Raw genomic sequence first — 13,714 nt, forward strand, 5'->3', positions numbered from 1 at the left:
TCTAAGAAACAAAACTCGGTTGCACTTTCAACAACCGAAGCTGAATATATTGCAGCAAGTGCATGCTGTGCACAAGTTGTATGGATGAAGAACACCTTAGAAGATTATAAAATTCATCTTAAAAATATTCCTATTAAATGTGATAACACAAGTGCAATATGCTTAACGAAAAATCCTATACAATACTCAAGAACAAAACATATTGATATTAGACATCACTTTATAAGAAATCATATTACTAATCATGATGTAATCATAGAATTCATTGATACTAAACATCAACTAGCTGATATTTTTACAAAACCTCTAAATGAAGAACAATTTGATTTCATAAGAAGAGAGTTAGGAATGTTGATGTGTCCGAGTACATAAACTAGTTAAAATTATCTTTCGGACCTTATTGAATGATCAAATCACTTGATTGCCATTACATGTCAAAATAACATGTTGGAAATTATGTGCTGAATACAAAAATTTCCATAACAATAAGCATGTTTTGTCTTCATGATTGTATTTGAAAATCTGTAGCATAGTCTTGTCCGAATGCATGAAAGTGTTCATTTCATGTGTGGATTCGCTTAACAATTGGTATCCTAAAAATCAAATTTTCTCATACACTTATATGTGAAAAATATTTTTCTGAAATGGATTTGATGAAATGATTCCTGCTTATGAATTCCATCTTGAAATATGAATGATAGTGTTTTTACTTCATTTAGTGTAAACTCACAAATAGCTGGTATCACAAATGACCTTCCTCCTTCATGCAAAAAGATTATAACAAATGAAAAGAAAGAAGTATTCAAAGTGATCTACATATCATGCTTGTATAATTGATTTCCTATCACTTACTATTGAAAAATAACATGAACCGAGTAAAGGCATGAACAATTATCACACTAATGCTTAAAATTTGCTTATATTGTTCTCCTGCTATCACAATTACCATGCTTTTTGTTGATGACAAAGGGGGAGAAATATATGAGTATTAATACCATGCTTGCATCACCAAGAGACGCAATGATTGCTATAATTTGCATTATGTCTTGTTTGCATCATGTCAAGATATCAAACAAAAAACTTGCATCGTAATTTTACGTATTGATATCTTACCATGTGATGAAATGCAATAATTGCTAAAACATCATTTGAAATGTGTGCATCATGTAATGATTTCAAAATCTTACTTCGCAGTTTTACATGTTGATATCTTACAATATGATGAATTGCTACTATTACCATCATTCAAACTTGAAATATAAAATTTGAAAATGAATGTCAAGCCTTGACATCATCTTCAGAGAGATACATCATGATGGGAATCATGTTGGGAGTATTGATAAGTTTAAATGATTTTAACTTATCTCTTGAATTCTAAGGTTTTGAATTCGAGAAAGACTTATCTCAAGTATGGCATATAGACAGGGGGAGTTAAAGTTAACTCCATTATCAATTGATTGTCATCATCAAAAAGGGGGAGATTGTTGAATCTCGGATTTTGATGATGAAGTCAATTGTCATTTGTTATCTAATCCATATGTTGAGATAAGTGTGCAGGATTAACTACGATAAAAGTAAGATATGCAGCAGGAGTTGCGCCGGAGTCAAGACAATGATCACGTTGGGAGTTCGAGAGTTCGACGGAAGTTCGGACAGTCGTCGGAGGTTCTGCAGGAACAAATCCGAGAAGCCCATGAGCTTGCCAAAGAAGCTCGTCGAAACTCGCCAAGTGTATTGTCATAAGTCCAGGAGTTTGCCAGAAGTCCGCAGGAGCATCACCGAGGGTTCATCGGATGATCGACGGAAGTTCGACGGAAGCTCGCCGAAAGAAGCGATTGACGCACCGGAGCAAGTTGCAGTAAATGTCTTAGGGAATATCGTAGTTAGCACAATGATTAAGTTAGAAATGGGAGGTGATCCCATTAACTTAATCTTGGGGCAATTGGGCCCCTGAAAAACCCAAATTGGGCCGAATGGATCAACCCATTCGGACCCTGATTTCTGCCAGGCGGTTGAACCGCCCAAGGCAGGAGGTTGCACCGTCTGGGCTCAGTCTCCGAGCGAGACTGGGAGGTGCAACCGCTCTAGCCAAGCGGTGGCACCGCATGGGCTTAGTCTCCGAGCGAGACTGGGCGGTGCAACCTCCCCTAACAGGAGGTGGCACCGCTTGGGCTCGATCTTCGAGCACTGGCTGAGCGGTGCAACCGCCTCAGTCAGGAGGTTGCACCGCCTGTGCTCGGTCTTCGAGCTATGGCAGGAGGTGCAATCGCCCCTGACAGGAGGTGTCACCGCCCAGAGGCTCAGTCTTCGAGCTCTGCCAAGCGGTGCAACCGCTCCAATCAGGAGGTGCAACTGCCTGATCCCGGAATTTCAGGAATTGACAGTTTTGAGCTCCAAATTTGAACTGGGTTGGGGCCTATAAATACTCCACCCATTCAGCACTGAAAGGGCACAGAATACACTCCGAAATCTTGATCTTGTTCTGTGATTTTTAGAACTCAAAATTGTTGTAAAGGCCAAAAGTCCTTCTCCCTCTTTTCTTCCAAGTTCTGAGCTGTAAAGAGAAGAGAGAAAATTCTGTAAGGGTTGTCTCCTAAGCCCGTCAAAAGGAGTGAAACTGTAAAAGGGTGGTTGGCCTCGCCTATTGAAGGAAGGCCTCTAGTTGACGTCGGTGACCTCGTTGGTGGAGGAAGCCAAAAGTGGAGTAGGTCAAGATTGACCGAACCACTCTAAATCTCGGTTTGCATTTACTTTGAGCATTTTATCTTTACTGTAAACCTCCTCTAAAGCTTACTGCTTTTTGCGCATATACGATCGGGTTTCAGCTTTGCACTTTCCGAATCAACGTTTAGACGTAAATCTGTTTTTTCGTACGATCATCATATTTCAGTTTGCGTTTACGTTTTAATTTCTCTCTTAACTGCAAACTACCTTAATATCCTTGCTTAAGTTACATCTCGCCAAATCAAGTGATTTACGAATCATCATTTAGACGTAAATCAGTTTCTTCGTACGAACGTCATATTTCAGTTTGCGCTCATATTTTGGTTTTCATCATAACTGCAAACTGCCTTCATAGATTGACTTTAACGTCATCTCGCTTGATCTTAAGTTAAAGTAATCTTAAAATCGGCTTTCACACCGAAATCGTTTTTATCGTTCGAACGTTTTTATCGTCGAAAGATTTCCGCTGCACTAATTCACCCCCCCTCTTAGTGCTCTTGATCATAACATCAATAATAATAATAATTACATCACATGTGCACACATCATACGATACATGTTCATCCGTCCACATTATACATCAGATGTACACATCATCATTACATAGGACTACTAGATAATAATAATAGTTAATTAAACCTTTTAATTAACTAATTTTTTTCTAAAATTAGGGACATGTAGGAAATTTTCTAAATTATGAGGGATATTTTCATAATTTGGACAAAAAGACAGAATTTAAAATTTCTGAAATTCCGAGGGGTAAAACTATCATTTGCCCAAAAAAAACCCTATCTCCTTTGTTGAATCTCGTATTTTGATGATGAAACCACTTGATCTGTGTTTATGATTTAAACTGCATTTTGAGCGATGCAAGTCTACTCGATCAGGTTTAGACAGTTGACGCAGGAGGAATTGATGTTGCGCCGGAGGAGATCACGTTAGGATATTGGATGGCAGAAGGCTTCGGACGTCGGGCATCGGGCCAAGAGCAGAATTGCGCCAAGGATATCGGCGTTGCGAAGGTCAACCGCCGATTGGGCAACAAGCCGCAAGAGAGGACGATGCGCCGAAGAATCAGACGAAGTGCCAACCAATGACGTGCCGGGCAACAGAATGTCAATTCGCTTTATAATAATTGTCTAGATCGGAGTAGAGTTTTTGCTTGTGTGTGCAGGATTAACTACGATAACGACGAAGACATAAAGCAAAACAAAGTGTCGGAGTCAAGCACGAAGGATTCATTGCGAGTTCAAGAGTTTGACGGAAGTCCGAAGGTTCGTCGGGAATGCTGTCGGAACTAGCCAAGAATGAGTAGGGAGCTTGCCGAAGGGTTTTTCGGAAGCTCGCTGGAAGGTTCGTTGGAAGTTCGCGGAGCTCGCCGAGAAAGATCGGAGCTTGCCAAAGAAGTTCATCGGAACTCGCTAAGATCAAATCGTGAAGTTTAGGAGCTTGCCGGGAGTCCGCAGAATGGTTTCCGAGAGTTTATCGGAAGACCGTCGGAAGTTCGCCGGAAGCTCGCTGGAAGAAGTCTTGACTTACGGACTTTGTAATAGCTTAGAAAATGTCTTTAAATTCATATTTAGCATGTTAATTAGGATTAGGATTAGGTATTAATCCTATAACCCAAGTAGGGGCCAACTAGGCCCGAGTTCGGACTAGTTTGGGCCAAGTTTGGAGCCCAACCAGTGAGCTGAATTGGCCTAGGCGGTGGCACCGCCCAGGACCCGAGAGCTGGGCGGTGACACCTCCTGGGCTAGCCGGTTGCACCGTCCAGCACCTGAGTGCTGGGCGGTGGCACCGCCAGAATCGGGAACATAAGAGAATTCAAAATTTTGGAGCTCAAATTTGAATCCTCTTGAGGCCTATAAATACCCCTCAAATCTCAACTGAGATAACAACTCTTTGAGCAGCAAGTGATTGAGAGAAAAGTCTTAGAAGAGTCTTTGCCTTTCTTGTTTTCAATTTGCTAGAGAGTTCTCCTCCTTCTTTCTTGCTGAAAATTTGTAAGAGGTTGAACTGCTTGTAAAAGGTTGTAAGAGAGGTATTTGCCCTTCCATTTCAAGAGATTTGCTAGTGGAAGGTGGGAGCCTCATCGAAGAGGGGCCTCGCAAGTGGATGTAGGTCATTTGACCGAACCACTCTAAAATCGGCGTGATCTCTGGTTTGCATTTCATTATTACTATTTACATTATTGCAAACCTTCTTACATGCTTTAGTTCCTTATTACCTTTGCTGAGCAACTTTAAGAATACGCTATCAAGTTAAGCTTTTCAAGTTCCGTTCTTATCGTACGAAAGATTTGTCGAAACCAACGTTTTAATCCGCTGCACTAATTCACCCCCCCCCTCTTAGTGCCGCTCCGATCCTAACACCCTTCCCTATAGTTGCATTGTGGTTGTTGCAACCCTGCCAGCATCGGCCACTGCGCGGGGAGGAGGCGTCGCCCCCCGTAGGCGGGCGCCACTGCAAGTGAGAGCCCCTATGGCCAGGTCACCCGCGAGTAAGCGCTACAACCCGTAGGCGGCTCACCCTTTAGCGATGCCCCTTTTTCGGGCAAGTGTTGCTCACAATTGCGGGCAAGTCGCTCGTAGGCGCCGCACCCAAGCACTGCCCATCTTTACGGGAAGGTGGCCCGTAGGCGTCACCTGCCATTGCAGGCACCACTGCAAGTGGCCTGCTTACTGCGGGCAGCCTGCTTACAGTAAGCCGCCAGCAACAAGCCATCGACACGTAGACGGGCAACGCTGCAAGTAGTGTTTGGCCACTTCTACAAGGCCAACAATAGTTGCTACCCTTTCTCATCTTTTATGTCAATGATTTTGACATCAAAAGTCTTCTTAAAACATAATGCATGTAGTTCAAAATCAATCTTTCGCACGAACAACTTAGCTCTGATACCACTATAGGAAAATCTATGGGTGACATCACATGCGCAGTAGAAGAATAAAAAAGAAAAAACCCAAATTTCCCAAAAAGGTGTTTATCGTTCTACGAAGATTAGTGCTCAAAATCCATAAAATTAAAAATCACGCGTGAGATAGTTGTATTATCGAGGATATCCTTGAATCCCTGTAGATCTATAGAAGAGGATGAAGGAGATCAAGCATCCTCATCTCCAACGGTGATCCACACAATAGGGCTACGACAATGCTCATTGAATCACTGTCCAAATCTCCACGCCTGCTACCTGAGGAGGAGAACGAGAGAGGAGAATAGGAGGTGGCAACTAAGAAACCTCTAGCTTATGGGTGTTTAGTTCCCTCCTATTTATATAGGCCCCCTACCAACTTAGCCCTAATGGACCCTACCTTATTAGGTATTGGATCTCCATCCAACTACCCAAGTCTCTTAGATTAGTGGATCTCTATCCAATAATCTCTTATTAGCTCTTATTAGATCTCTTCCATAGGATCCAATAATTCATGGGCTTATTGGTTATCCAATAAGAAAGGGGCTCTAGAGATATCTCATATATGAACCTCTACTTGTCGTAATGCCTACCATATATATATGACCCTTTAGGTCCAATATCGAGCTGGCTGTGAGCCATACCTATCAAAACTCCTTCTGGTTTAGTGAATTATTACCTCCATAATAATTCATTTGACTCATCGTTTGCGGATATACTAGGCCACTATGTCGTAACCCCATATGATACAAGGGAATCCAATCCTTTGGACCTATCTGTCCTCAATTATCATGTACCTATAGTCTCTCATCCATCTAATACCTCAGAGATCATATATCAGACATGGTACTATTAGGCCCATACAGTTTCTACTCGAATCTCGCTCTAATTGGATTCGTCCAAAGAACTCTTTATCTCTCAATCTGAATGACCCTAGCTAGAGATTTGTTTGAGCAAGAACACATGGGATATTCTTCTCATGATACCGAGAGTGGATGATCCTCTATCGATACTCAATAGTCCTCGTAAGGTTTGTTGCCACTCCCAATAATCGGTTGTGCTAGATTTGAAACTTCCAAGCCTATAAGTCTGGTATCAAAGAGTAGAGTACTCATATAGGACATCCTTGGTATCTCAAGTTTAAGGACTAGGTATACCATTGGGATAATAGAATCGTTGTCTAACAATGACATATTATTAACCATCCAACATTCCGTGAGCGGATCAATTAGTGAACTCATTCTCCAATGAGCACCTACACTATAGCCCTAGTGTCCCCACATGAGCAGCTATGAGACCAGCTGCCTCCATCATATGGATGGGTATATAGCACACCAATATATTCAGTTATCTCATTGTCCCTTTCGAGTAACCTTTGATCAAGATTATTTATAATCTGTGTTTAAAGGTGAATCAGTCTCATTATCGTGATCTCATCACGATCTTATTCCTATTGTACAAATCCATGGACATTACAATATATATGCATATATACAATAAATAATATAAAGTGGTAAAATGTTATAATATAATAAGCAAAAAAAATGTGTATAATGTCACATGTGCCATCACTCACGTGATTGGCTTACAAGGCACCTATGACTAGCAGTTTTTACTAGTTCCTTTTGGATATAGCTTTTCCGTTTACATGGTACTTAGTTGAATATGAGCATTGCTTATCATTCATAAACAAATGGACAAAATGAAGTGATAAACAGGTGCTTAGAAAATTACCTCAAATACTTTACTAGTGACAAGCTGAAGGAATGGATTAAATGACTTTCTTGGGCTGAGTGGTGGTATAATACCTCTTACCATTCTTGTATTAAAATGACTCCCTTTGAAGTAGTTTATGGTCGAACCTCACATACAATTACAAAATATATACCTGGTTCTTCTAAAGTTAATCAAGTAGATATAGAATTACTTGATAGAAATAAGATTATTTAACTTTTAAAGGATAACTTTGTTAGGATCAAGTCGGCACTAAGAGGGGGTTGAATTAGTGCTTTTGATAAAAACAACGTCGATTCAAAGATTTATTCGATAAAGCTTGTATCCAAAAAAATATTTAAACATTCATAAGTGATTGAGGGTAGTGAGAAAGTAAATCAGTGAGTGATGAGAATGAAAAACATAAAATAAATGACACATAAAGAAAGCACACTGGATTTATAGTGGTTCGGTTGTCGTGACCGACATCCACTTTTGATTCCTCCTCCGTTGCGGCCACTGGCATCCACTAATGATCTTCCTTCAATGGGTGAAGACCAACCATCCTCTTACAACTCTTTCTCATTTTTATAGGTTTAAGAGATAACATTTTACAAGCCTCATACCTCTCTTAGATTGATCACAAAGCTAAAGAAGGAAGAGGATGACAGTTAGCACTTTTTCAACACTTTTACAACCAAAATCTTATACTTTTGTTCACACTTTTTGTACTCTTTTATGAGGAAAGAGTGGGGTATTTATAAGCCCCAATGGCTTCAAAAAATGGAGCCAAAAAGTGTCTCATCCTCGGTTACTGGGATACTTACGATACCACCACCAATACTAGGCGGTACCATCACCTAGTCTGGGCAATACGACCGCTTGATAGAGCCTTAAAAATCGAGCTCTGGCAGTACCATTACCTGACAAGGTGGTACCATCGCTTGGAAGCATTAATTGTCGATAGTACCACTGCCCAAACAACCTAGGAGGATGAGCTTCAAGTAGTACCATCGCCTAGTCTGGGCGGCGCCACCGCTTGACGTGGCTCCAAGTGGTTGAATGAGCCATCCAACCGGTCCAATTCAACCCTATTAAAGGCCCAATTAGCCTATAATTGAGTTAGTAGAATTTTTTCCAAAACTAACTCAAATTAAAGTCCTAACTATGATAGTTAAGGGTAAAAATAATTACGATACACGTAATCTAAGTTGTCTGGTATGTCAATTGTTCAACCGGACTCTTAGTGAACTTCTAGCAAACTCCCGATGATCATCCAGCAAGCTTTCGGTGAACTCCCGGTGAACTTCGAGTGAGCTTTTGGTGAACTCCTAGTGAGCTTTCACTACATCGTCCGATCCTTCGGTGTATCCCCGATTCATTTGGCCCGATGCTCGATTATTGACTCTGGCCCAACTTCGATTCTTCATTAATTGTTTTGCCTTTCTCATAATCATAGTTAGTCCTACATCACTTATCTCAATACATGGATTAGATTATTAATTCATTAATTGATTTCATTATCAAAATCTGAGATTCAACAATCTCCCCCTTTTTTATGATGATAACCAATTGATGTCGGAGTTAACCTTAACTCTCCCTATTTATATGCCATATTGGGATAAGGCAAACTTGAATTCAAAAGGAATCATAACCATTGAATTCAAGTGAAATAATTTCGATCATAGTGATCAAATGCAATATATCAAAATTTCATACATTGTGCATCATCAAAGTTTCAAGTCATCAAAGTATAACATGCACAATTTCATCACTTCATAACAAATCAACATTACTTTCGGCATAACCAACATGATAAAGCATTCATCACTTCATACATGATACCAAAATTAACATTATTTTGGGCATAACATTCATGATTCTAAATTATTTTTTTAATCATTTATCACTTCATGCATGATACCAAATACAACATTATGATTCCAAACATTCATCATATCTTCCCCTTTGTCATCAACAAAAAGGAGAATCATTTAATAATTTATGTAAGTATTTTAAACTATGCAATAAATTTTACACCCATTTATGCAATCTAGCAAATTTGTAAAATGAGAAGTTAAGCAAAAAATCTTTGCATGATAACTACTTTTGCTTCTTGAAATGGGTAAGTTAGCATTTTTGCTTCAGATGTACAAGCACTTTCTAGTTCTTCTTGAGATGTGCAAGTTTCTTTCTTCTTTTATCATAAAAATAAAAAGAAGTAGAAGAAGAAGAAGAAGAAGGAGGAGGAGGGAGGAATTCATTCATCACAAGAAAAATCAAGTTATAAGAACTAAATCCATGAAAGAAATTGAACCAAATCGAATCCATGAAAAAATAAGTTTCATTGAATCAAGCTTATACTTTCACAAAGAGAAAGGATTCATCATAAAAGATCAAAATGTGTATACTAGAAATTTATGAATCAAATCCCTATTCTTGTAAATAGAAGGAAGAAGGATTCATAGGAATTGATTATCACATAAAAGATCAAGTATACTAAAATTCTATGAATACAAACTCTTCTTTAGTGAATTGCAAGAAGAAGGAATGAAGGAAACGATCTTGATTTAAAAAGAAATCTCAAGTTACGAAAAAAAAGAGAAATCCAAAAAATGTATAAAAGAATTCATGCATTCAAAAGATTTAACATGCCTAATTCTCTTATAATAAAATCAAATTATTCCTTATTTAAAGGTTTCTCTATTTTGTATTAATAAATTCTAGAGATATATCATGGTTATTAACATGATCTCTAATAAAATGATGCCTAATGTCAATATGTTTAGTTCTAGAGTATTGAATGAGATTTTTTATTAAACATATTGCACTAGTGTTATCACATTTTATAGGTATATTTTTCAAGTGAATTCCATAATCTTCTAAAGTGTTTTTTATTCATATAACTTATGTACAACATGCACCTATTACTATATACTCAGCCTCGATTGTAGATAATGTAACCAAGTTTTATTTCTTGGAAGACTAAGTGACAAGTGCATGACCTAAGAATTGACATATTCCATATGTGCTTTTTCTATCTATTTAATAGCCAGCAAAATTAGCATCGGCATAAGCAATCAATTCAAGACTTTTAGTTTTTGGATACCATAATTCTAGATTAGGAGTTCCTTTTAGGTATCTAAAAATTCTTTTAACAGCTTTTAAGTGAGATAGCTTTGGATTTGACTGAAATCTAGCACATAATCCAACACTAAGCATAATATCAAGTTTAGTTGTGGTAAAGTATAATAAACTACCTCTTATACCCCTATAAGTCTATTGATCAAAACATTCTCCATTAAAGTCCATATCTAATTTTGTAGAAGCGCTCATTGGTGTATTTATAGCCTTAATACTATCCATATTAAATCATTTTAATAGATCTAACGCATACTTAGTTTGACTAACAAAAGTTTCATCACTAAGTTGTTTGATTTGTAAACCTAAGAAAAAAGTTAATTCCCACATCAAACTCATTTCGAATTCATGGCTCATACTATTGGCAAAAGATTCACATAAAGACTCATTTGAAGATCCAAAAATGATATCATCAACACAAATTTGAACAATGAGAAAATTATTTTTAAAATATTTAATAAATAATATAGTATCAAACATGCCTTTTATAAAATTATTCTTAATTAGAAAAGAATTAATCTTTCATACCAAACCCTTAGGGCTTGTTTCAAACCATAAAGAGCCTTAAACAACTTAAAAACATGATTCGAAAAAATTATATTTTCAAATCGGGGTGGTTGTTCAACATAAACTTCTTTTGAAATAAAGCCATTAAGAAAAGCACTCTTAACATCCATTTGAAATAACTTAAAATTATTACAACTAGCATAGGCAAAGAGAATCCTTATGGCTTCAAATCTAGCCATAAGAGCGTAGGTTTCTTCATAATCGATACATTTTTCTTAGTTGAAACCTTTGACCACTAATCTAGTCTTATTTCTAACCACAATACCAAGTTCATCTTGCTTATTTCTAAAGACCCATTTAGTACCAATTACTAAATGATCATCAGGTGTAGAAACAAGCTTCCATACCTCATTTCTCTTAAATTAATTTAATTTCTCATGTATTCCAAAGACTCATGAATCATCTTTCAGGGCTTCATCAATGCATTTTGGTTTAATTTGAGATAAGAAGATTGCATTAGCACAAAAATTCTTAAATTAAGAGCGAGTTTGAACACCTTTGATATATCTCCAATAATTAGCTCCTTATGATGAGCATCTACATACTTTTAATCCTTAGGTAAGGATTCTTTGAAAGAACATACATCCAAGTTGCTTGGGAGAGGAAAGTTTTTATTTAAATTTAAAATATCAAAATTAAGATCATTATCAAAATTATTTTTCTTAAATTCGGGAAGCTTATTAAACACTACATGACTAGATTCCTCTATAATCAAAGTTCTTTTATTAAAGATACAAAAAGCTTTAGACATAGAGGAATAACCAAGAAAAATGCTTTCATCGGATTTTACATCAAATTTTCTTAAGGCATCTTTTTCATTTAAAACAAAACATTTACAATCGAAAACTTTGAAATATGAAATATTGGGTCTTTTGTTATTCCACAATTCATAGGGAGTTTTGGAAAGTAATAGTCTTATAAGAACCATATTCATGACATAGCATGTCGTGTTAACGGCTTTAGCCCAAAAATGCTTGGGTAGGTTATGCTCATTAAGCATGGTTCTTGTCATTTATTTAAAACTTCTATTTTATCTCTCAACAACTCCATTTTGTTAAGGGTTTCTTGGAGTGGAGAAGTTATGGTTATACACATTTGAATCATAAAAGTTTTTAAAATCATGGTTTTAAAATTCACCACCATGATCACTTCAAATAGAGGCAATCATAAAACCCTTTTCATTTTGAATTAATTTATAAAATTTTGAAAAGCATTTCAAGTAATCACTTTTATGTGCCAAGAAGTATGTCCAAATATATCTACTATAATCATTAATAATTACAAAGGCATATTTACTATCTCTAGGCTTGTTGTATCAATTGGTCTAAATAAATCCATAAGGATCAATTGTAGTAGTCTAAAGGTGCTTATTTGATTCTTTGATTTGAAATTACTTTTTATTTATTTTCCTAATTGACATGCATCATAAACTTTGTCTTTGACAAACTTGATGCTAGGCATTCCTCTTACAAGTTCTCTAGTTAAAATTTGAGAGATTAGTTTCATGATAGCATAACCTAATCTCTTATGCTAAAGTCATGCATCATTGTCTAAAGCCGAAAAACATGTTTCATCGTAAAAATCATCAATATCAATAATATATACATTATTATTTTTTAAAGCAATCATAGATCTATTTTTGTATGGTATTTCAATTATACGAGTATTAGATTAAAATTTGATGATATATCCTTTATCACACAATTAACTAATGCTTAGTAGATTATGTTTTAAATCATATACTAATAACACATCTTCAATTAAAAGGTTTTATTTGTTACCTATATTTCCTTTACCAATAATTTTTCCTTTGTTGTTGTCTCCGAAGGTGACAAATCCATTATCTTGGCTAGTGAGCTTAGAGAAATGTGTTGGATCTCTGGTCATATGCCTTGAGCATCCACTATCATGATACCATGTCTTACTCCTAGCTTGCTATTATAGACATATCTACAAGAAAGGAGTTTTTCTTTTAGGTACCCATTTAACCTTCGGTCCCTTGTAAATAGATCTATCTATCATTGAGTGATTTATGGTTCTTTTGGGAACCCAAACTAATTTGTGTAGACTATACCTTTTAAATAGACATTTGTAGGCAAAATGATCATATTTTTCATAAAAATTATATTTTTCTCTATGTGAGACATGTAATGTAGGTCCTTTAATGAAGATGGTTGGCTTTTGTTAAGTATTACTCACAAAGCCAATTCCTTCCTTTATATGAACATGACCCTTATTAGCAAGGATCATGTTTAGAGATTGATTACCTATATTAAAATTTTCTAATATTTCTTGTAGTAAGATATTTTCTTTTCTAAGTGAATCTATCTCATCACACTTAGTGCAAGAAGCAAGCATACTATCATCATGCTCATTTTTTAGTTTATCAAATTTACTAACAAGAGAAGCATGCTCCTTTTTTAATAACTTGTATTTTTACCAACTAGCTTACATTCATCATATAGATCATTGAAAGCAGTAAGTAAATTATCATAAGCTAAATGAGATTTGATTGAATCACTTACCTTATCATTGAGCACCATTAGAGCATAATTTGTAACTTCGTCTTCGTTGATTGGCTCCTCGTCTTCGAATGCACTCAAATCGTCCTAAGTTGTTTTGAACACCTTTTTCTTTGATGGCTTCTTCTTTACTTGGGGA

The sequence above is a fragment of the Musa acuminata genome, chromosome BXJ3-8 (assembly GCF_036884655.1).
Source record: "Musa acuminata AAA Group cultivar baxijiao chromosome BXJ3-8, Cavendish_Baxijiao_AAA, whole genome shotgun sequence".
Lineage (NCBI taxonomy): Eukaryota > Viridiplantae > Streptophyta > Magnoliopsida > Zingiberales > Musaceae > Musa > Musa acuminata.